Here is a 20,000-nt window from a genome sequence, read left to right as displayed (position 1 = left end):
CCCATCAAGAAAGACATGTGGGATTGGGGGACATCTAGAACTAAGTCAAGACTGACTACAATTAAAGAAATCACTACACACTGTCTATCTATCTGTTTCCATCTAATCAAAGACAGTTCCATTCGATCTTAGGCGATCCCAGGTTACCGACTCTCCGGCCTCATTTCGAGGCACGATTGGAGAGCTCCTTGGGCCCGCCGCTTTCTCCAAAATGGAAAACTTTCAAGATTAGCGTACTTTTCTATCTATCACTTACGTCATTTCTTGTTGTCAGTCAATCTTCATCAAGACAGTTGACCGAGTCGAAACCTATTGCTCAAGTCTTCCGAACCCGAATAACGAGAAAACTTTTCTCTTATATACGATACCATCAGACGCGCATTCCTTGGGATCAGAAGGAAGACTCTTTCATTTCAACGTCTACTCAGTTTGCTATCTTTTTCAGGATAAGGATCGGCCTATCCAACCACTATGGGATATGAGGTTTTTCCTCGGCTGCACAATCCGATGTGCAGAACTACTGAACGGAAAAAGGATCCTATTCCTCAGTCGACTTCCACCCGCCCGGCTAGTTGCATCAAAGGCATTAATTGTTTGACGGAGTTCTTTTCCGAGAGGGAAGAAGGGCAAGCAGGTCCCCCAAACGGTCTCAGAGTACGCAAGTCTTCGATTGGAGAAAGAGGTCGGGTTAGGGCAGGAAGGCTAAAGCTGCCGTTAAGCGGTTAAGTAGGAAGGATAGGTCTATAGTTGTTGTAGTAGAAGCTAAAGGTTGTCAACTTACGTTCTGTTCCAGCTTGAAAGTGAAGACGAAGCCAGCCGTTGAGTTGAAAGTTTGAGCGCTGTGTTGCGGCATGGGCCCTTAAGCTTCTTAGGCAAACTCTTTCATAACCTTGTCCCTTGTGTCGTTGAAAGGAGTCTAAAGCCAGATAAGATCATTCCCTAAGGGACTAGTCCTTCTATCTGACTTCTTCTACTCAATCAGCATGAAAAAAAAAGGCATAGAAGGGTGCAATACTTCTATCTTTCTGCCACTTCGTCTTGTACCTGTCCTTTTGGGACAGCCTCTCTCTTCACACCTTGAACCAGGACTAAAACCTATCCCTTCTATTATGATATGAATAAATCCTACTTAACCGCTAAAGGAACGTAGTTGCATTTCTATTCTATAAGGAGAGGGATTGAAGCTTCTTTGATAGAACCTGGGAGAGGTATGTTTCATTGCAGGTTCTTTAGAGCTTGGAGTTTAGAAGCATACTTGTTAGAGTAAGGAGCGGAGATACTCGACTGATAGGGAGAGGAACGAAGTAGCGTGTTGTTGATAGAACAAGGTATGAAGTAGCTCGACATTATAAAAGGAGAGGGGTTGGCTGGCTTCCCTACTTCGTCTTCTATCTTTCTTCCACCCCCTGGACACCATTCTACCCAGAACTCGTGTATGGATCGAGAGCTTAGAATGCCGTTAGAGAAAAGGCGTCATGAGTGGAAACACTCAGATGTGAGGTTAGTGACCTCAGTCTGTGGAGGTCCTTCAGACCCACGGGCGTGGGTGAAGGTTACACTGTAACAGGTGTATATTTTCGCTCATATCCTGAGCGGGTATTTGATTGAAGTGTCAAATACGCCGTCCTGGTCCTACTAAGATCAGCGCCAACCATTGGCAGCACAAGATCGCTGCGAGGAGAGTGCCCGACCTATTTGTCTTTCTCGCACCGATGATTAAACATAATTGCGTTATGAAAGAATGTTCGATCATCAAACTAAGACTCACTGAAAGCTGCCGTTCACGTCAGGGCATATAGATCAGCGGATATGTAGTTTCGTGTACTGATTCTCTTCGAGATTGGGTTGGTGTTCAGTGTGGGCAGTCTCATTTGCTAATCTATATGTTTTCAGTTTCAAGAGGGAAGAAGCGGGGTAGAGTAATTGGTCAACTCATCAGGCTCATGACCTGAAGATTGCAGGTTCGAATCCTGTCCCCGCCTAATCATCTGAGGCCGTAGTCAGCCTCAATCTTTCTGATTCGTAAGTAACTCAGTGAGTGCTTTCCTTTTCCCATGTCTTTTTTGGTCAACAACCAACCACATCTCTATATAGTCAAAACACTAGTCCTACAGGCTTGACGGGGTTCAGTCTGTATGGAGGGAAGATTTTTTTGAATGTAAGTAAAATGGATAAAAAGATCGATTTTTTTTCTTTTTCGTTTCTTATCTATCCCATAGCTGTTGTTGTTCTCTATTCCCTTTTTAGAGGGGGGCGCCCACCCGCATTGAATCTCCCCGATCCGGGTCTCGATCTCACTTTTGCCTTTTATGCTTTGCATTCATAAATGAATATTCGACTTGAAACCCTGTTCAAGGAACGCTTTGGGGAGTATTACGTATTGCCAGACGGCTTCACTTTCTCAGCCGGGGCATCTAGACTCACAAGTTGAAACCTTACAGGGTTTGCAAGATATCTTTGTTGATCTATTTTTTGAAGGGGGGCAAAGCCCTTCTTTTTTGACTGCTTTGGAGTTTGTTCTTAATTGGGTGGAGAAAGATGATTCGCTTTTTTTATGTTCCTTTAGCCTTTCGTGGAGATCGAATCCCGACTTTTTCTGACTGATGAACGAAATTAGTGCAGCGGCAAGGAGCGTTTTTGACTTCCTAACATGGATACCAAGTCTGGGTCAGAGAATTCATAGTAAGGCGATACGCTCTCCGATGCAGTAGATCAGCGGACCGGAAGATTAGCATGTGAGGCGAGAGTGTCCGGTCTGCTTCAAGTCCTGCCGTTCAATACTGGACTTCTTCTTCCGCTTCCAGGAGCAGCCTCTATCCTGTTGAGGTGAGGCCTTTGACTCCGCTTGCCTCTACTTTTCATGTCAAGCGTACAAGTGTAGTTTAGTGGGATTGACTTCTAAAGACAGGAATTCTTTTTCATCTCCTCGGGCAAGACCCTGTATAAGTCGACGTCTTAACCTGACTTCCTGAGCTCAGAGATTTGATGATAGGGATTGTTCACAGCACTAGTTGTCACCGTCTAATCCTTTCATAAAAGACATTCACTGACCCACGTAGGACTGCTGAATGGAATGATTCCTCCCCCGAGGGTGATGGAAGGGGGGCACGACCCGATCTAAGATTACTCCCTGAGCAGAGTCTGACTTTTCGAAAAGAAGAGAGGAAGGGGCGTACCAAAAAGTTCTCCAATTCGATGAGGACAAGCAGGCACAACAATCCCAGGAAAGGTTCGAAGCACGTAGTTGCAAAGCTAATATTCAGAAGTTCAGTTCGTGAGATAGCTCCCCGGACCAGATCTTTTTGATAGATTCCTAGTACCGACCTTCCGTTCAGTGTAGGGAAGGGATTTGCCCCAAGCCAACAAGGAAGCAAAGTACCCGTGCTATCAGTACAAGTATAAGCCGGATCGTACCACACGGGAGCAGGATCCGCGTTCCACCTCTAAACCATAGGATCGGGCAATTAGAATCATGCCACTTTTTTATGGCAGGTTGAAGTTTCAGGCCAAGGGCGAAAGCAACTATGACTGACATCCTTAGATGAGCTTCAGGCCACTTGACCAATAGGCAAGCTCAAGTAGCTTTCAATCGGGGAGGATCAAGTCCAAAAGAAAGAGTGAAGGATCTGTCTTTTTTCCCAGCTGTATGAAGAAACCAAGCCAACCGAAACCGATTCAAGAGCCCTTCTATTTTTTATGTTATTTTATTATTACTTTTGCTCTGACTTTGAGCGATTCCATATCAACTAATGGAATCATAATAATAATTTCAATGAAAGGTTTAAGTAGTGCTTTTTTATTAATTCAATTATATGATGTTGTTCTACCTATTTGTCTGCCGAGGAACGTAGTCGCTTTCTGGTTGAGTTGAGCGTATGTCTTTGCCCAGATATTTTTCCTTTGTTTGAAAAAGACTAACTACTATAGTATAGTAAGGGGCCTTTTCTTGCTCGTTAGCGCTGTTTTTTGATTGCAGGGCGCTAGCTTACTAATAAAGAATAAATATATATATATAGGGCTTTTTTCTTTCATCTTTCAGCTTGATCGGAATCGATTCTATGATTGAATAGCAGAAGTGCTACTTATTAATTAGTAGTATAAACTCGGAGAGACAGACAGAGAGGCAATCATACCTGCTAACTCCTAGGATGAGAAGTAGGTCCCTTGTTTTTGGCAGGAATAGTTCCATTGTTGCCCCTCGGGAGAGTGAGTCTACTTAGCGAACTGGCAGGACGCGGAGATCGATTGATAAAGATGAATCTCGAGAGTGGATGGTTGACCGCCGCCCCCTTGTCCTGGAGGCTCTCCGGCCGAGGAGGGGCTTGCTATCGTAACCTTTTATCCCGGTGTATGTGAAAAAGAGTGACGAACCCTTTTTTGTTCGGTCATAGGTTGGTGTCCAAAGAACGAGAGTCGGCTTCCTTAACTTAAGTCCGTTGTTCCTCAGTAGCTCAGTGGTAGAGCGGTCGGCTGTTAACTGACTGGTCGTAGGTTCAAATCCTACTTGGGGAGAATTTGGAGTTATAGCTTTTCTGACCTAGCGACCCCTGTCCTTCCCCTTAGTTTCTAAACTAGCAGAATCGTGGGACATCCAAAGTGGGAAGTTTCTTGTTTCTTTTTTTTCTATTTCTTACTCCCTTTTTTAGTTTAGGAACTTGGTTCGTTCAATTCACTTGCTCATGAACTCGCAGCTTCGCCAGAAGCGACTAGGGGGGAGCTGTCGTAGAAGCTTTGCCCTTTGTACAGAGATTGTTATGAACTGACTAGCGGAACGCTAGCTAAGCTAAAAAAGAGTCTGAGTTCCCTTCAATCAAATCAATAAGCTTTATTTCAGGTTTTTATCCCTCCTTCTTAGAACCCATTGATGGAGGGGGGCCTCGGCCCGGGAAGGGGAGAGTGGCCGAGTGGTCAAAAGCGACAGACTGTAAATCTGTTGAAGTTTTTCTACGTAGGTTCGAATCCTGCCTCTCCCACTTGTTTGTTGTAGACTTCTTCGAAGAGAAAGGGGGAGAAAGAAATCCTATAGCTTAGCTTGAGTAAAGCCCATTAGTATTAGTAGTAATTGGATCTTTTCTAAGGTTTGAGGATGCTGTACCGATAGGTGCGGGAGATTTATATTGATATAAAGATAACGTCAGCATATTGGCTCCAGCCGGTAGCACGGGGCTTGCGAATTCTTCGATCCATACCCTCTGAGTTAAAGAGTGGGTCGGCACAGTTTTCCAGGTTGGTTCAAACTTCATCCCTTGTTCAAGGGGAATAGTTTGAATCTGGGGTACATAACGGTTTACAAGACGATTGAAGGACTCCTTTATGGAGCCAACCAACTCAACAACAGTGTCCATACAAGACACCGGCTGAGATATACTGGAAAAGTGTTTTCTACCCGTTTTGCTAAGGTTATAATCTTAGAAAAGGAGAAGAAAGATACCATTTAACCAGCATATCCGCCTTTTGATCCCGTACACATATCATCCTTCTATGATGGGAAGGGATTTACCTGGGCTTGCACTGGAAATCCTATGAGAATATGACAATAGGAGTTTTCTTAACTGCTAAGCTTACACAGACTCCTGAAAGATTCGGACGAAGGCATTCCAAAAAAAAAAAGAAGAAAGCTATTTATACGCTAGAGCCTTACAGAGACTTCCTAAAAAGAAGTGACCTTATCTAAATCTAAGGTAAAAACTCAAAGGCCCACATGCTTTCCTTTTTTGCTTGCCTAAGTCCCTTTTTCTACATATGGATTGAAAAAAGTTTTTCGGCCTGTCATGGACAGAAACTAAACCAGGCTCGCGTAGATACATTACCTGAACCATGCTTTTCCCAAGCGGGGGTCTAAGACCCTTTTCGGAAGCAAAACCCAGAGCAAAGGGGGGCACGGACAGCAGTTAGAACATACAGATAAGAGCACATAGCATCACTTACATCAGAAGTGGGATCACTCACTTCAAACCTTACTTCACAAGATCTTATCGCATTGAAAATCCGTATGGTGCAGTTATGAACGGAAGCACTGGGGTTAAGCCGAAAGTAGAAGTCGAAAGAGTAGTAGGAGTAGGCGAGAAGCCGGCGCGTCTTCATTTTGGGAATTCCTAACGGAATGAATATAACCAAGGGGAATGGAAATCATCGAAGATATAGTGTGTGTGCCGTGAGTAATCAATCTTCGCAAAGACAGAATCATGGATGTGGTCGTACTAATACTAATACTAATAAAGGATACTCTTTTGATACTTCTTTAATAGATCAGGAATTTATTTTCTTCAAAAATGGATTTGACTTTGCTTTTTAGGATGCTAAGGTTGGGGTGCTTATCCTCGTTTTAGTGATGTGCAGGCCCACTCGATGAAACGAAAAAGCTTGACAAGCTGGATGGATATTGGGTCACGGACATAGGAATACGGAATTAAAAAACCTGAGGCATTTAGGAAAACAACAAGCCTTGGTGCGACCTGACTCGGAACTGGAATTGGCAAAGAAGGAAGCCCCAGGTGCTTGAAAGACCAATACGCTCTAATGAGTCCCACTTACCAATATTTAAGGTGCACCGCAGGACTCATTCTGATCCACCCGCGGACACCCCTATCTTAAGCAAATGCCGACTTACCCTTGGCCTTCCCAGATAAGAAAAAAAGAGAAAGAATTGCCTCTCGCTCACACCCTTTCTAGGGGCGAATCATCGGATCGGATTGACCACCCTTTCTTTTCGCTTTTGATGCAGCTACAGCCTTTTCAACTGCTATTTGCTCGGTAACCATTATCTAGTCATGAAACGGGAACCGTAAATGAATACGAATAGGCCCTTCGAACTTGATTCACAAGACAGGCTCCGGTCTTAGGCATGTCTATCAGGTCCATTCTATCTCCTCCTCGAAGGAAGAGGCTCAAAGGCGAAAGGGATCGCCCTTGACCCCACTACTGCTCAGCTTACTTGCTTTCCCTAAGCACACACACTAAGTAGATAGTAGGCACAGGTACGCTAGGAGCTCATCGAACTTAACTTGTAGAGTGAGACCAGTGCTCGATATGGTTCATTTCAGTTCTCGTTCTCTCGATATGCTTCAACACATACCTGTCATCTATCTTTTTCAAGCGGTATCTCAGTCTGCTTTCCCTGATATTGGTAGTACGTACTATCTTTCCTTGCGTGGAAGTAGTTCAAAGCTATCTTGAGATATATCTAAAAGCTATATATAAGGAGAAGTCCCGGTAGAGCTATTTCATGCCCTCTTATATGCTCGCTAACGTTTGTTAGCTCGTTTCCAAGTACAGAAGGCGGGTCTGGGAGACTTTTAAGTGAGAGAAGACCGCTGATAAAACAGTAGTGCTGCTCACTGATCGGTAGGGAGGAAGGAAGCATAGCAGGGGAAGGGGATAGCAAGAGAGAGAGACATGCGAGTTCGACTCTCGTTCTATCCATGTTCAGCAGTCCTTGTCCATGTTGGAACTGGGCAGTACCGCTCAACTACGAGATGCTTGAAAGTAGTTGCTTTTACTGTCTTTATTGAGATGTTCCGTGTACCGCACCGAGCCTTAATAGGTTGAGATTCTGTAAGTAACTACTCCGTGCAGGAATCTCTTTATGGAGGGAATTTGGATTTGTTATGAGATGGACTTCTTTTTCAATGATTCTTCTGATTTACTTCCTCTGGCAGTTGTAGTCATTTATGCTCTGTGGTGGCGGCGCCCTTTACCATTATTAAATTTGCCTCGACCCGACCCCGATCTGACTTTAGCATTTGATGCTCTGAGATATGAAATATCTTCTTTACTATAAACCCTGTTCAAGGAACGCTTTGGTGAGTATTACGAATTGCCAAACGGCTTCACTTTCTCAGCCGTTGGTGAGCATCTATATTTTACGATCTTGATGTGACGGCTGGGTCTTGACCTAGCTACCGAACTGACTTAATGAAATGGTAGACGTGGCCAAAGGAAGGGGTCGAAGGACAACGAGAACTCACAGCTTTCTCTCTATCCTGCCTGAGGCCAAACTCACACTTTATGGAGCTATAGCATACATTGAGCCTGCAGGGAGAGCCCTCTGGAATTGCAAAAGCCTTTGCCTCTATAACAGCCTCAATTCAAAGAAAAGTGTAAGTTACATTGATTCGGTCTTCGGGCTCACCTGATCTTCTTGGGAGCGTACCCTACAAGGGAAGAGAGTAGCCTGGGACAAGATATCTGATTTACGCAAGGCCAAGCCGACCTTCCGCTTCCGGAATGGATTTCTTTGAGACAATAAAAGAAAGATAGATAAGGGATTTTTCTTTCCCAGCCGTTGCCCTTGTCAGAGAGATTCCTTTTTTTCTTTAAATAAGAGAATTCTGACCTCAACCTCACTCAAGGGATAGAAAGGGGCGATGAGCTCAGTGGAGTAGAAGCCGTCCTTCTGAAATAGAAAGCCCTAGCTATGAGTTACTCCAATCTAGCCGTGAAGCGCGAGGGCCAATATTCAAATGAAAGCAAGGGGCTGATTGTCCTCATGGGGAAGGGATGAATACGAGCTGTCGGAAGAGCTGCTCTCTAAGAAGCAACCAATCCAAGAATTTCTTGATTTGGTAGAGTACCAGTCACAACACTAGAACCAAGTTAGGTGAGCTTGAATGCATAGGTAAGAGCGGGGAAAGCTGCTCTTAGAGCGTACTCCTTCCGATCTAGGCGTATGGTTGAATCTATCCTTCAAGTAGTGCTTGATTGAGGGATGAACCCGAATCCGTACTTTCCGGTACTTTTCCTCTTTCAAGTGGGTTGAACTCTTTCTTTTTCTTTTATTGGCACGGATGGACACCTCGAAGAGAATCCTTCTTCTTCTGCCTGGCTGGCTTTGTACTGACTGATAAGAGTCTCCAATATGCAAGCCTTACACGTGACTTAGTAAGCCAAAACAGGGCAACCCACTGCTCGCGACGTGCGGTGCGAGTTGCTTTGTAAAAGGTATTTATGTATCAATCAGTAGCCAGAGAAAAAAAAAAGTACAATTGCAACTTCAGACATTGAAGAAGATTTTTTAATGAGCAAATTTGGCGCAAGCCAATGCCGCTAATAAACACCCTTTTTGAAATTGAAATGAAACAACTTTGAAGCGCCCTAACATGTACCTACGGAGCAGAAGATAGATCGGTCCTCGTAGAACGTTCAAGACTTTAAGTCTGTTGTTCCATATCAATTACTAAACCTCGTGGTATCCACGTACAAAACATACCATTACCAATAAAAGAATTAGCACATTGGTGTCGGTCTACTAAGCCAGTCAATCAAGTATGTAGTGTAGAGTCCATGGTGTAGGACAGGTTTTAGTACGAGGAGTTCAATGAAAGGATTTCTCTATAGTAAGAGTGATCCATGGCCTTTCGCCTAGAGTCATAGAAGAATTCCTTCATGCTTCCCATAGGGGTAGGAAAGAGTCAAGTGGCCGGTTAAGCAGCTAGTCCTACCTAATCTAGGCACATACGCCGGTGAGAGCAGTGCCTTTTCAAATCAAAGCTTAGCTTCTGAGATTCTCTGACTAATAGAAAACAATCTTTTGGGAAAGTATTCTGCGCTCTACTCTATTAGGCTGTGGGGCCCAGATCTTCTTGAATAAACTACTGTTTGCCCCTTGGAATGAAGCCTCTTAGGCTGTCTACCTTTGATTCAAGAGTCTCACCTTGGCGATCTACTGAGAAGGTCGTATCCATGGTCTCGACTCGCTCATACCCAGCCCACCTCTCTGAGGGGGACTTCCTTGCTATGCCACCATCCTATTAGCTTAGCTGGTAGTTAATCTATTTACTAGTCTGATGCACACTTGGAAGGCTCTCCTTTATCTTACCAGTCGTGCAGCACTATACACGCGTTTAGGTCATCATTCTTATCTAAGGCGGATAATTGGGCTTATAATGCCTTTGTTTTATGGACCTCGGGACCTTTCATTTCCAACTTCGGCCTATCATCTTATGTTTTTAGTTTCAAAAAAAGAAAAGGTTCGCGCCCTAGAGTGCATCCACGTCTTAGCCTTCACGGATGAGGCCTGCTATGACAAGGGATAGATAGGCACTACCTCTAACAAGGTAGTCCTATGGCGATAGAATGCCTTCTGGATACGACTAAAGAATAAACCATTATCTATATTCCTAGTCCCTTTGTCTGAGCACAGGTGACTCTCTTAGTGTTAGTACTTGTTCAGTTAAGATGTACATAGTCTTTAGGGTACGGTCATTACGCAGCAATATATCTTCCCCACTGGGCGTGGTATACAAGATAGCATCTAGCAAAGGACTTATCAAACCTGTTCCGAATCCAGAATCGAAAGCCATAGGAACAAAGCTTGAGGAATACTGTGACTTCCATCAAGCCAAAGCAAAGTGAACGAATTGTTCATAATGGTGTCTGTGTGAAAAGGAGATTCCTTAGAAAGATTTGACTCCTCAACAGCTGTTCTCCCCTTACACCAACTGTATGTAGTTGAATCGAGATTGGCGTTGCCTGGGTCAACTCTCTCCTATCTCATGTTGCTATTTTAGCTTTCATTTCCGTTATGTTACATATTGATCTTCTTTGACCCGCGAAAGCGAACGAGGAAGCTTACCATTCCGCCGTCGGTCAGTTATTCAAAGAAGAGTATCAACGGTATAACTACGAAATATTGATAGCAAAGCTCGGACTTTCATCCCAAACTCTTTCTTCTTTCGAATCTGAACCATGAAAGTCAGTCAATGTTGGCTTCCTCGATTACACAGTTGACCACACGCATTCAACGGTAGGGAGTAAGACCTTCTCTTTACAATTTGGAAGGTAAATTCCAGGGATACTCATCGAGTGGACCATACCAAGGCTTTCCAAGAAAGCTCCTTCTTTGCTTTTCTGATTGATCTCATTGTGGACGTGTAGAGATAGGCACCTTATCTATGCAATATAGATCTCTCTAGACAGATTCGTGAAAGATCCATTTATTTACGCCATGGAAGTTTCATTGCTGAATGACTTGTCTGCTACCAACTCCTTCCTCTATGGGTAGGGCATCTCTACATGTGAGACCTTGTATACAAATTGATCACATACCGCCGAGTAATTAAAGAAAAACTCCTCCTTGCTTTCATGCATAGCAGACTAACAAGCTGAAAAGTGATCTCGCTGTACCCGATCCCCAAGCACTGACATTGAGAGAAGAGTGGAACGGGACTAGCCTTATAGGGGACTTCCCCGGATACTTATCAACTCATATCGGAGCAAGGAAGCTAGCAACCTACTGAGACTGAGACCGCGCGAAGCAATACCACATTCTCAATACCCCGGAAGACAGCGATGTAGGGCTTCGTTCTTCTCTTGTTCCTGTTTCCATACGGTATCGATGGGCCGATCGTTTCCTCTGGGAAAACTAGCAAATAGCATTTCCCTGGAAGTGGCATGTCAAAAAGGAGGAATTTAGATCCCACCTATGGGCGAAATCAATGAAGACCTTTTCCCTCCCTTCGGTCGCCTCTATTTCGAGAAATGTTGTTCTTCACTAGCGGCAAAACTAAGAATGATTTTATCCCTCATGGGCTGGCATGAGAAATTGAAATTGATCGATCTCCCCGATGGGAAGAAAGATTCCTAACAGTTATAAGACGATTATGTGCGGCGTAAATGGTGATCATTGCAGGATAAAACTTGGTGCTATAGCAAAACAACTTTTTCTTCCACGCACAGAATAGGTTGTTCAAGAAGGGGACAGGGATGTGGATCTCACTACTATTGATTAACCGGTGTCAGTTGCTTTAACAGCTTTCCATGGGCATCCACCCGCAAAGATAAGAGGCCTACGCAACGATCCTTAGAACTCTCCGGTTCAAAGCCGCCCGCAATCGATACCTTTCCATTCCTATATCCTATACGATACGCTATTTTCCTGTTTCAAAGAGCTTATTCGAGAACAAGGCGCAGCAAGAGCTAATTCGATAACAGGATTCTTCGCAATTAGCCTTTCCTCGCTTTCGCTTTCAAGGGGCGTAGCGCTTGCTTACTTCTTAGAGTAGAGTCCGGAATTTTTAGCTTATTAGGTCACAATCCTGTCTTATTTAGATCTTCTTTCAGTCTAGCCCTTCTTCCACATGAGATCCTATTTTTCCTAACTCCATGTAGCACCACTATCCAATGAAAAAAAAAATCCTGCTATTTCACTCCTGGAATTCCCTGATAGAGAACTCCAGTTCTATACCTGGGGCTAGCTACTAGCTCAGACTCCGGCTTCTTAGTGTGGCCAAGTGGTAAGTCCTTTCTTTTCTGTCTGAGAATATGTCTTATCTTCCGAGGTGGCATGAGACAATAAGTGAGTTCCAGTTTAGTCTTTTGAATGTTCCTGAGGTGGATCGAGTCTCTGGTAGTTCTAGGTGGCTAGAGACCAGGGCTAACAGTCCTAGAAAGAGCAGTCCTATTTCTAAAGTACACGAACATCTTTGACATAAGGACGCTTTCAATCTTTCTTCATGAAAGCCAGACAGCGGAGCGGAGATAGAGTCCAAGCGCACTATAGCACTGCAGGGAAAGAAAATATCTTCCTTTGAAAAACTAAAGTAGTACTAAATCAAAGAAAGACATGAATTGCCCGAAGGCCAGGTTCTTTATTCCCATAGGCACAAAGACCGATCCCGACCGTCCCTTATTATTTGATTTTACACGTGCCTGGAAATGATGCTTGAATTCTTGCTTGTCTTATGAGCCATTTACTTACTTATGGAAGACATGGGGCACGAACGAGAGCATGGTTAATTAAGTAGGCTATGGAGCATGAGCCATATCAGTGCTAGAAAGACTTCCTTTTTCGATATGGTTTGATAGTAGGAGAGAAGTAGTACCCCTACGAGCGATGGATAAGAAATGCTTTTTTTTTTCAAGCGGAAGAAACTTCACTGCAGGGGAAGGCTTATGTCACTCGGATGGGAAGGCGCTAGCCGCATGGAGTAGCCATAAGAGTTAGAAGACCGCCATCAAGGATGACAAGTCACATCGGGACAGCCCTTTTTCCAGCTAGCTGATATAGAATGGAAGGGGAAGGAGGAGAAAGATAAAAAGGCAATCAACAGACTCTGATAGACGCTATGGGACCATCTCCCTTGGGAGAAGCCTTTCCGTTGTTCCAGGGTTTTCTTACTATTGAGGTCCATTTTTCCTATCATGGCATGGGGATTAGAGAGAAGATCAAGAGTTTCGAACAAGCACGCAAGCCTGAAAGCATGAGTTTCCAGCGATCGAAGTTCAAACTTGGCCGGACAGGAAAGAGGGAAAGCCTTCTTCTCAATGAGCTGTATCCATTATACAATCACCGGGCTTTGCCAAAGACAGTCCCAGTAAAGGGGTGTGTAGCAAAGCATCCACCGAGACTAGATTGGAAGATAGTCATGTGCTCTATGAAAGCAATCGAACATCATGTGTGAAGCATATGAGATGGCTAGCCGGGCAGTTCCATCATAGTTCGTGACAGGGTGTAAAGGATATATGATCTTACTTTACGATTGAGGTCTTCTTTCTCCTCTTCTTCACCGGGAACCCCTATTTCATCAACCAGACGGACAATGGGAAGCGTCTGAGCAATAAAAAGATAAGCCAAAAACGTGAAGTAGAGGGATCCCATCCTGACGGATGAGCTGCTCCCTCCCCCGGTTAACTACCACTACCCGGTCTTCCCTTTGAATTGATAGCTTCCGCTGGAGCACTTGCCTTCGTGATGAATCCCTTGAGCTTTGACTATCTTTTTGCTTCTTCTTGCTAGCCTTCGATTGTATGGTTTCCTGTATCGCTCTTGTCAAGCTCCAGCCCGATCCCTGTGATCTCGTACTTGGCCTTCCCCCCCTCTTTATCTTCGTCCCGGGATAGAGCCTTTCACTAAAGGGAAGGTTCCCGAGCTTGGCCGAAAAAAATCCTGGAAGTAGCACTGCTTTGGCGATTGGCAAGACATATCCGAGTAGCGCTGCCTGAACGAAGCGTGGGCGTAAAGCATCAAGTGGAGGCGTCGAATCCTTGCAAGAGGGGGGCAGACCGGTCAAAGCCAAGTCCAGACGAGCTGGCCAAAAGGCATAGGGCCAAGGCGGAGCTGGCAGGCTCATCTCACTTATTGTGTGCTTTGTTGGAATAGACTGACATCAAGGGAAAGTGCACTTTATCTCGATTCCTCTCTTTCTACAACTCTTTCCAACCCACTGCTCAGCCCCCCTCCAAACTATGGCATCAAGGTCGGACCAAGGGTCGGGCCTCCACCGATCTACTGATAAGGTAAGGGGAAAGACAACTGAATAAATAGGTCTATCTATCCTATAAAGACGGGCTAGAGTAAACGCCAAGCGCTGGCCCATTAGTGGGTTCAATTCCTGCTTGCCTCTCATTTTCAATTGTTTGTTAGAGTAGTCTCGATCCTATTGAACATAAGCTATATCACAGGGAGTAAGTAGATCATGATCGGAGGGGACGACCGGAGAAAGATAAGTCAAGGAGGACCCGAAGAGGAAGAGCGGTCCGTCCTAAACGAAGAGCGGTCGCTGAGAGCGAAATGAACTGATTTGGCCGGAGGGGGCCACGGGATTAGACTCTCGATGTATTATTACATTTCTAGCGGGAGGAGAGTAGCCCCGAAAGAAGTCGGTCCTAGCGAAAACACATAATACAGCTTATGGCCGAGAGTGTCATGAAAGAAAGGTCAGTCTGCACAGGCGGGACGTGACATTAATAGACAGGTCAAACTGTGGAATCGTCTGATTTTCACTCGGATGACGTAATTCAATTTGATTTATATCAGTGTGCAGCAGCCCCTATGACAGAATTGAACATCAGATATATCACATCCATAAAAAGATTAAAAACAGTCGGTTATGAGAGCAGCACTTTTCCTTGCGGGGGCCCCGTCTCCCATCGGTGCGCTGGAGACGATTCTTTCTGTATCTTCGGCTTCGTCTTCTCCTCCTTCTGAGTCAAACAGATAAAATAAAACATGTGAATGAACGAATTTATCGTAGATTGCACGAGCAAACCACCCTTTTTTACTTTACAAATGATTGTGATTGTGGAGTTGAGGCAGGGGCTCTTGCTTTTTACTAGGCTAGACGACTCGGCGATTCTACCCTACTTTTTTCCCAGGATTGGACGCCTATTGACGAAGCTCAGGATTGGATTGTCGCCTTACTGCTTGACGAGAACAACCTACCACTGACTTTTTGAAAGTACCTATCTCATTGCACTAAAAGAGTCTGTCTTTGACGATAGGGCTTGAGGTCGATCGGTCCACCACTAAGGATCTATGGTAGGTCAAAGAGCGCAGAGAAGATTGTCCACCACTTCTTCTTGTACGCGCTATAAGATATAGGCTTTCTATGAAAGCTCGTAAGATCAGCTGACAAAACAAAACAGAAAGGGATTCGGACTCGCCTGGTTCATGTCTATCGACGAGGGATCTCAGATTGCGCTTGACCGCAGACTCGTAGCATGGGTGAGAATTCTTCATCTTAGGTAATGAAGGTGGGCGGCTCGTCGTCTTTGAAAAAGGAAGGGATGATTCTTGCCAAACTCTGTCATGCCCATCCTCCTTGGAGTTTAAAAAAAAGATCCCCTTATGTTTTTCCGTCTTCTTCTCTGCCGAAAGGAAAGACAAAGGCGAGGGAGTCCTCGAACGGGGAAACCCACGATTGAGAGGTCAGATCACACCATCCTCATTGATCCAACTCGGGTTGGTATGCTCACAAAGAGAGACCCTACCACATGTGTTTCAGTTTGAGAGCCACCCTGTTTTCTCGATGTCTTCTTCTCTTTCGGGTGGGAGGCATTCTTCAATAGCTTTCATTACTGAGGGGCCCAATCCTAAGAATAAGAGTATCAAAAGACTCGATCTATCCGACCTTACCATAGTCTCCCTCGAGGCGCGGTCAACCTAGCAGGTGTCATACCTTCAAAAGAGATGGCTCAGACAGATTAGCTATAATGCGCAGTTAGATACTTCGATGGCTCTCGAACTAGCTGTGTTAAGCATATAGCTAGCCTTCTATTACCTTATTTCTCCAAATTTATGAATCCATAATTGTTGCCATTCAGTCTCTTATTAGCGATAGGGGCCGTCATCCAACATGCTTCTATCTAAGTGATTTCATACCTTATTCCCTCCGCCACCCTCACCCTTCTAAGCTCCTTTGCCCTATGCCTTTAGTTAGTCTGCTTTGAATGATCATTTCACTCTTCGAAGGTGAGCGAAGTACTTCGAGGGATTAGATGGAAGGAACCTCTGCTAAGAATGGAATACAATTCTTTGTGTCCTTATTTAGCTTTCAAGTGGGAGAGGACTTCCATAGAGTGAGCCCTTCGATCGCGGTGCTCATCTTACCACCCTAACTACTAGCGCAGTCCAACTTATCCCTGCTAACCCACAACTAAAGCACCATGACTCTTTGATTCCGAAATGCGGCCGAGGGCATCGGAAAGGACACATCACACGCCCTAACTCCACGAAGGGATGGATGGAATAGACAGGCACAAACCGTTGACCCTAATCTTACCAAGATATACAGGTATTCAATCCAGAATGGGCACAGAAACTGTTCAGGAAGTGAATAAAGCAGAAAGATACACATTAGTATTGGACTTAACCCCAGAGGAGAAAGAAGAACCTCCGCTTGTCCTAGAGCTAGCCTCAGAGTCAGAAGTTTATGTTAACCATACCACTAGGACAGGAAGGGTCTATCAACCGCCTCATTTGCAAGGCTAAGAAGAGCAAGAATCTATTATGCCTTTCGCTCAGTTATGAGCCAACAGGAATTTGACTGGATTGAGACTCGCGGTGCTTACACCTCTAAAGTCAGCCTCGCTCAACAATTCCTCGAGACCAAAGCAAAAGTTCTCTTTCGATCCCAAGGAGTTCATTACCTATTATTGTTGGCTATTCCAATGCCAATGCCAATGATAGAGAGATTAGGGGAATATACTGACCGAGAAGAGAGAGTAAGACCCTAAATGCTTACGGGACAGAGAGGACGCTAGTGAGATGCGCAGGTGTATGAGCTCTGAGATGTGTAGGTAGAAAGAGAAGAAGCCGTTCCAACTGGTCCTATCATCCTAGGGTAGTAGTCAATCCGATGTAGCTAATCCGACCGGCATTAGTAGACGAGTACAAATGAATATAGTAGCCCTATACAATAGACGGTAGTTCCATTAGAAATTCTATGTAAAAAGTAACCTACCGGTTACAAAGGCCTATGAATTTACAAAGTCAACATCGGAGAGTCTTCTTAACAGCTGTACTAATGCCGTTCGCCTTGACTTTAGTCATGTAGAGCATTTTCTTTTGGCATAGGAGCCTTCTAGGCCTACTGACTCTTATCTAAAGGGGCATATCGAGATCCCTTAGCCCACAAAGCCCTTGACTTTCCTTCTCTGCTTCGCACCATCGTGACACTCACCCTTCGTTACCCAGCCCATCGCTAACGCTCAGCCTCGTCTTTTGATTTGACGACCTATTTCCCTCTTTCTCTATTTAGGATAGAAAGCATAAGGTCGCAAGTGAAGCTTCTGGAGAGAGCAATGAAAGAGTTAGAATTGGACCCATAACATTGACACAGGGAGAATCCATTGCTTGGTTTCCCACAGGCAGAAAAGGACTTGGCCTGGATGTAAACTGTAAAATGAAAAGAAAATTGTAGTATCCAAAAGGGCAGCTAAGCTAGCAATCCGAACAAGAAGATCTTCCCGTGGACTCAACAGGGTTCACGAATCTTATCAACTATTTACATGAAGTAAAGTTGGAATAGATCCCAGACTTCGGAGATAGCCACCACTACTACTACTTTAGAAAGGACCGAATGGCGTGCCTTATACCTTTCAAATGAATGGTGGGGAGACCGGAATCGCTTTTGTCGCTCCGGATTTCCTCTTAGCCGAAAGGGTCGAGGCAGGAAGGAGAACGCTATATATACACCTCTTTGTACCTGGGACTAGACATAATAGCTTGAGAAAGGCTCGGGAAAGTACGTTGTGTATTTTATAGCACACGAGATAGGCGGCTTGGCTTAGAGCCTACACCAATCTATCTGTTCTATCTGTAATAGTTCGATCTGTCTTCCTGAGATGAGAATTTGTTTTGAAATAGCTAGATTAGAACTGGCCGCCTTGCCTTGGCTTATTGTGTGATTTTTGAGCAGGAGCGAGCTGTCTTTGGCACAATCTGTACTGTAGCCGGGAAAGCAGGAGTCAAGCTGTTCACAAGCAGTGGTTATGAGCCGCATCTAAAGCCAATCCATTTACAAGTGAAATCTTGCCCAACTCCAACTACAAGGAAAGAAAGGGGTGAGGTGCTCATTCTGTATAAATTGGGTCTCTCGGAACCATGGGCGGCGAAAACTAGGATGGAATCATAGGTAAGGGATGACATAACTGGGGAGTAGGAATGGCAGATCCGTTTTTTCCCAACATTATGAACTCTTCAACTTGTAGTCCACCAAGAGGCTCAATCCTCTCCTGACTTACGTCTGAGCCCAGGTTTGTAAACCAGCCATTCAATGGAAGACTTTGTCCTCTTATTTATGTTAAGCATTAGGGTCCTTCACATAATCTCGAACCGTGCCCCTTCCTCAATGAGTCACGAGCGAGCCATGCCACATTGCATGGGAGGAACTGATCCTTCACTTCCCTTTTGAGCTTTCGATTCTATTCTAGACCGCTTGATATCATATCTTACCAGCCCCACCCGGGTGGCTTCCGCGTCACCCCCAGTTGCTCCATTCTGGATCCCTGAGTGATAGAATAGCTATAAGCTAGCCCACCCTCACCTTGATGAGTTTCACTAAGAAACCGGGGGGTGCCTATGTGACTAACATAGGGCTCTGCCTTACCAAGCAGAGTGAGGTTAGAAACTCCAATTTTGTGATAGGACTGACCCTGGTGAGAACCAGCCTATCACGCCACCGAGGTTCCGCCTCGTTTGCCTTAGTCTTGCGATCTAAGGGTGAAGGAGTCATCCAGCCACCGGGATTGGTTACCCGGTTGACCCCTATCCGTATCTACATCTACGTCCTGATTGAGTTACATAGAAACTAAAAGAACTTGAAAGCAAGAGATCCAACAGGAATGAAATGAATATCTATTTTTAAATAATCAAGTGAAAAATCCCCCGAACCTCTGATCCGATAGCAGCTATAATATGCATCTACGACTAGCTACAGGAACTAGATGAAAACTTCTACAACAGGGTATCGAAGAATGCATTCTGACATCGAGTCCTCAATCAATGTAGATGATTCAACAAGGTAGACCGAAGCAACTCGTCGATCAGCTATCACCACATCGTTGCCGAGAATGGCATAGCGATCAAACTAGTGACTGTCTACGGCTTATGCCTTCACTCGGGGGAGAGCACCCATCCAAAAAGCAGAAAAGTGAAGAAGTGACGTCCAAACCCTCGGATGGACCTAAACTAGACTCAGTCCGAGCTCCTGCAAGAGGGTCCAAAGTAGAGTGGCATGGAATCGGCCGGAAAAGACAGATCTTATCTTATAATTGCGTATATTGAGTGAGATGCCGCTTCAAAGATGCTGCTTACCTAGGATGGTGTGCTTTTCGCTCCTTTGGCTTTCTTTCTCCCGGAGACCATGCCATTCCTCGACACCGACCTTCAAACAAAGTCAGATGAGGAGCTGGCTTCCCTCAAAGTTGCTCTGGCTGACTTGCCCGTTCCGCTTTGGGGCGGTTCTTCCTCCAGCAGCCTATTCTTTCACAGCTTCTATGCCAAGGGCTATTATATCTATTCGATTATGCAAGATGTATTGGGGTCACATAAAATTATTTATGAAAAGAAAGCGCTCTTAGTTCAGTTCGGTAGAACGCGGGTCTCCAAAACCCGATGTCGTAGGTTCAAATCCTACAGAGCGTGATTCCATTCTTGTTAGATCGAGAATGACACTGAAATAATTGAACAGCAGTCTAAAGTCTGAATTTTACCTCCTGTGGATTAGGATTAAAAACAAAGAAAGAGGAGGTAAATAAACCAAAGAGATGTTAATGAAGAA

The 20,000-nt window shown here is 44.7% G+C and overlaps 3 non-coding genes across 3 annotated transcripts; all 3 read left to right on the top strand.

Annotated features, from left to right (window-relative positions):
- Positions 1 to 4,440: 4,440 nt before the first annotated feature.
- On the top strand, positions 4,441 to 4,512 carry TRNAN-GUU. Its single transcript has one exon. It is a non-coding gene; the product is annotated as a tRNA-Asn (tRNA).
- A 378-nt stretch (positions 4,513 to 4,890) lies between these two features.
- On the top strand, positions 4,891 to 4,973 carry TRNAY-GUA. Its single transcript has one exon. It is a non-coding gene; the product is annotated as a tRNA-Tyr (tRNA).
- A 14,817-nt stretch (positions 4,974 to 19,790) lies between these two features.
- Positions 19,791 to 19,864, top strand: TRNAW-CCA. Its single transcript has one exon. It is a non-coding gene; the product is annotated as a tRNA-Trp (tRNA).
- Positions 19,865 to 20,000: the final 136 nt, after the last annotated feature.

Source organism: Vigna unguiculata, unplaced genomic scaffold, assembly GCF_004118075.2.
Source record: "Vigna unguiculata cultivar IT97K-499-35 unplaced genomic scaffold, ASM411807v1 contig_543, whole genome shotgun sequence".
Lineage (NCBI taxonomy): Eukaryota > Viridiplantae > Streptophyta > Magnoliopsida > Fabales > Fabaceae > Vigna > Vigna unguiculata.
The sequence above is the reverse complement of the archived record's forward strand: the minus strand, read 5'-3'. Positions and strand labels throughout refer to the sequence as shown.